Raw genomic sequence first — 5,351 nt, forward strand, 5'->3', positions numbered from 1 at the left:
TTTCTCTCTGTTATTTTTCTTTGAAAGAGATGGGGTCTTGCTATGTTGTCCAGGTTGGTTCAAACTTCTCCCCACCAGTCTCCCAAGTAGGTAGGACCATAGATATGTGCCACTATGCCCATCAGATTTCTTTTTTCTTTCTTGATGGAGTTTTGTTCTTGTTGCTGAGGCTGGAGTGCAGTGGCATGATCTTGTCTCACTGCAACCTTCACCACCCGGGTTCAAGTGATTCTCCTGCCTCAGCCTCTGGAGTAGCTGGAATTATAGGTGCCTGCCACCATGCCCAGCTAATTTTTTGTAGTTTTAGTAGAGATGGGGTTTTGGCTGGTCTCAAACTCCTGATCTCAGGCGATCCACCCTCCTCATCCTTCCGAAGTGCTGGATAATTACAAGCGTGAGTCACCACGCCTGGCAGATTTCTTTTTGTTGTGTCTTTATTCCAATGATCACTGTCCACTGCTCACCACCACTTGTCTACCTATCCCTTTCTTAAAAAAATTCCCCTGCAGTATTATTTGTTGGTTTCCTCACCTCCCAGGTGAAAATATGCAAGACAAGTAAGTTATAGATTACAGAATATAACGAAGTTCTTCATTCTGATTACAAATAACTAAGTTCTGATCTTAACATTTTTATATTTTTAAGTTTAACAATACAGTCTTCAAACATCTATGCTTGGTTTAAAATTTTTTTTTGTTTTTAAACATGAGAGCCAAGATAGATTAACAGGGCCAGATTTATTTTCCCACCTGAAATAACTATGAATTAGGACAAAATATAGGAAACAACAGGGTTCAAGAAATTGGACATCAGGCAACAAAAGACCATAATTCCTGAGAGACAGAAAACAAATTAGGTATTCCCTACATTTGTCACAGCTTGCTGTTTAGAGAGAATTTTCAGGTTGTACGGGGAGAGGAAACCCAAGCCGAGACTATTGATCTCCTTGCCTTGAAGAGGGAGGAAGGAGGCCAAGGAGACTAGAGTTCGCAAAACAGAATAACAGAGATGAGAGGGCTACGGGGAAAGAAAACCCTAGAAATCCACAGCAAATCCCCTCGAGCATTCAGCTGAGTCCTGTTGAGTGCAGGTATATGAGGAGATAATCCTCTGAACAGATAAGAAGGAACAGTACCTAGAACTCACACAGGAATGTAAATAGTGCCTGTTATGACCAGCCAGCCTGGAAAACCTCAGTCTATAGAGCACTAGGTAGTGTAATCAGAAAGGTATTACCTCAGTAGTGGAACAAAAAGCCCTGTAGTTGAAACATTGCTCAGGTTATGCCAAACAAAGCTTAGAAGCAAGACCTGAAAGTGTCAAACTCTTGCTAATAGCTTTGTATTGCAAACTTCAAGAATATTTATGAAATTCACAAATACCTATCACCCAATAAAGCAAATGTACAATGACTAAGATCCTGTAAAAATAACCAAACATATAAAGAAGTATATAGGAGAATGTGACTAATAACAAGGACAATATATCAATTGAAACACACAAAACTGACATAGAGGATAGAAGTAGAAAAAAACATCGAAATGATCATCCTAAATTGTATTTCATATGTTCAGAAACCTAGGGGAAAGATTAAACATGATAAGTAGAGAAATGAAAGATATAAAACAAACCCAAGAGCATGGTAATGGGTGGCATGGTAATGGGCTCATGGGGGTGTGCTTCTCTGTGGGCCTCATAGAGTGCCCATGCCAGTGTAAACTTCAGCCTTGAACCATTGCCCTGCCTCCTTACCCACAGGCTGTGAGTACTAAAGGGGATTGCAAAAAAATCCAAGTTGAGCTTCTAGAGATGAAAATTATGTTTTCTGAAATAAAAATTACACTAGATAGGATTAACCAAAGGTAAGACATCGCAGAAAAAAAATTAGTAAACTGGAGGACCTAGCAATAGAAACTATCCAAAATGAAATACAAAGAGAAAAAATTAAAAAACCAACAGAGTATCAGTAAGTCATGGATGCAATATTCATGGATGCAATATACATGTACTAGGGGCCAGAGGGGGATAGAAAAAAATACATGAAGAAATAATGACTCCCAACCTCCCAAATATCATGAAAATGATAAACTCTCAGATTCAAGAAACTCAATGAAACATGAAGAAAATGACACTCAAATCCATCAAAATCAAATTGCTCAAAGCCAGTAACAGATGAAAAACATCTGGGGGATGACAGGCACAGGGAGTGGAGACATTACATGTAGAAGAACTAAGAGAAGAATAACAACAAATTCATCGTCAGAAACAATGCCAGCATGAAGACAATGGAGTAACATCTTTAAAGTACTGAAAGAAAAAATTTCAGTTTAGCATTCTATACAGTATTTTTTTATATCCATTGAAAATATCTTTCAAAAATGAAGGTAAATACATTTTTAGACTTAAAAAAAAAAATCTGAAAGTATTAATCACCAGCAAGTTTATGCATTTTCTGCAATATCTAATCAGTTGTCAATCCCATTGAATGCTTTTTTAAAATTTCAGAATTGTAATTTTTATCCTTAAAGTTTTATTTTTGTCTCTTTTATATCATCCATGTTTTTACTTAATTTGCTGAAATAACTATTTTAATGTCTTTGCTAAATTTAACATCACTATTTATTCTGTGTCATTTTCAGATTATTTATTTACCTGCTCATTTTAGTTAATATTTTCTTGCTTTTCATGTTCGGTAATTTTTTACTGGATGTTAGACATTGTTAATTTTACCTTGTGTGCTGGATATTTTTTGTATTTCTATAAATGCTCTTGAGCTTTGTTCAGGAGTGCAGTTAAGTTACTTAGAAACAGTTAGATCCTTTCAGGTATTGCTTTTAAAATATGATAGGTAGGACTTGGAGTCACATTTAGTCTAGGGCTTATTATTTCTAAACACCAAGGAAGATCCTCTGGAGTACTCTGCCTAATGCCCCCTGAATTGTGAGGTTTTCCAGCTGGGCTGGTAGGAATAGGCACTATTTCTAGTCACTGTGAATGCCATGTACTGTTTCATCCAATCCTTTTGGGTAGTTCTTTCCTCAGTCTCAGATTGTTTCCTCATACCCATGCACTGATCAGTACCCTGTAGAATATTTGAGAGGGACCCTCTGGAGATCTCAGTGTTCTCCCTCTGTAGTTGTTGATTTTCTGGTACTCTCTGCTGAAACTTGAGCTACCTTATTTTCCCAGAACTGTCAACTCTGTCTTCTCATCAAATAGTATTCTAGGATTTTCCTGGGTTTGCTTTCCCCAAACCAGACCTGGGAACTCTCCCAAAGGAGTTTACCTGGGCAATCACAGGTCTCACTTTGTTTTTTCTCTATCTCTCAGGAAAATGTATCTTCTGTTGACTAATGTTCAGGGTCCTGAAAATCATCATTTTGCATATTTGTCCAGTTTCTTGGTTTCTGGCAGGAGCGTAAATGTGGTCACTATTATTCTGTCTTGGTTAAAAGCAGAAGTCCTAGATCATTTAACTTTAATTATTGATGTGGTTGGCTTTATATCTACCACATTCCTATTATTTTGCTTTGTTTGATTTGTTATTTTCCTGCCTTTGGTTGTATTAGTTATTTCTTTGATTTCATTTTATATCTATTATTAGTTCATTTAGTTAAACTCCTTTTAAACTTTTTCAGTGGTTGACTTGGGTAGCTAATATACATTTTTATCTCATCATGTCTTCCTTTAAATAGTAGTATACCAGTTCATATGTAGTATAAGAAACAACAATATACTTACAATCTCTCCTTCCAATTATTTTGTGCTGTTTTTGTCATATATTTTACTTTATGTTAAAACTGTACAATGCATTGTTATTCTTTTTATCTTTAGCCAACTATCTCATAATGCAATCAACAAATAGAATGTCTTTTATGTTTATTTTAATGTTTACCTTTTTGTGCTCTTCCATTCCTTGATTATATTCAAGTTTCAATTTCATTATAATATTCCTTTTACACAAAGAACTTAAAATTGAACATTTCTTATAGAACCAAGTCTGCCTGAAATTAATTCTCCTAGAACTTTTTTGTCTAAAAAAGTCATTATCTTGCCTTCATTCTTGAGATATATTTTTTTCTGGGTACAAAATTCTTGATTGACAGGGTTTTTTCCCTCAATTCTTTAAAGTTATCACTTCATTTTTTTTTTTTTTTCTGGCTTGTATAGTTTCTTACAAGAAGGTTCTTGTATTTCTAATCTTTGTTTCTCTATATGTGTTTATTTTCTCTGGCTGCCTTCAAGGTTTTCTCTTCATCTTTGGTATTTAGCAATGAAATGTTTGGGTGCTGTAAAAGTGCATCTACTGCTTGGGGTTCTCTGTAACTCCTAGATCTGTTGTTTTTTAAAAAATATCATTATGTCTTTAAATATTTCTTCTACTTTGTCCTTTCTCTCTTCTTCTAGGATTTCATTACGTGCATGTTAGGCCATTTGATATTTTCCTATAGCTTTGAATACTTTGATCTTTTTTTCATTCATTTATCTCTTTGTGTTTTAGTTTTAATAGTTTCTATTGACCTGCTGTCAAGTTCACTGTTTCTTTTCTCAGCTGTGTCTACTTTACTCGGGCCTGTGAGAGGAATTCATCCCTGATATCATGGTTTTAATTTCTAGCAGACACTCTCTCTCATTTCCATCTTTCTGCTGAAATTTCCAATTCATGCATTTATATTTTCCCATGGAGCCTTTAACATATTATTTAGTTATGTTAAAATTTCTGTCTGATAGTTCCAATGTCTGGATTTCTCTGATTCGCATTTTGTTGATTCCTTTATCTCTGGAAGATAGGTTGTTTTCTCTTGCAATTTTGTCTGTCTTAAAATTTTTTATTGAATGCTATACATCATGTGTAGAAGACCAATAGAAACTGTGGTAAATAATATCTATACCTTGTTAAGGTTCATAGATCTAGCAGGAGGTTTTGCACAAACCCAGCTACCAGAGTATGAGTATGGCAAGATAGAAAACCCACACAAGTCAGACAAAGCAACTTATTACTCACCAATAGGCAACAAGAATCAACAGAAGCCTGGGATCCATGGTAAGCCAGTCCTCCAAGGCTCAGGAAAGCTGTCCACAGCAAATGGAGTCTTATCTGCATGTGTCCCACTTTGTACCAAAGCTGAGGGACTACAAAATCACGGCATTCTGGGTATCATTCCCCAGGGGAAACCTGGATCACGGTGCACAAGTGTTGTAGGACATCCTGTTCTAGGAAAAATGAGGGCAAAGCCCATGCTACTCTGGACAAGTCCTTCTATCTCAGCATATTGCTTTCTCAGAACATTGTACCAAATTGCAAGCAAAGGAGGAAGAGCTGGGTTAACCAAGGTCATTTGGAGACCTGT

General features: G+C 36.0%; 1 non-coding gene across 1 annotated transcript; it reads left to right on the forward strand.

Moving 5' to 3' along the window:
• The first annotated feature begins 1,652 nt into the window (after positions 1-1,652).
• Positions 1,653-1,788, forward strand: LOC135273513 (small nucleolar RNA SNORA42/SNORA80 family). The gene has a single exon (XR_010341303.1). It is a non-coding gene; the product is annotated as a small nucleolar RNA SNORA42/SNORA80 family (small nucleolar RNA).
• Positions 1,789-5,351: the final 3,563 nt, after the last annotated feature.

This window comes from Aotus nancymaae, unplaced genomic scaffold, assembly GCF_030222135.1.
Source record: "Aotus nancymaae isolate 86718 unplaced genomic scaffold, 86718_ANA_hifiasm-v0.15.2.pri h1tg000007l, whole genome shotgun sequence".
NCBI lineage: Eukaryota > Metazoa > Chordata > Mammalia > Primates > Aotidae > Aotus > Aotus nancymaae.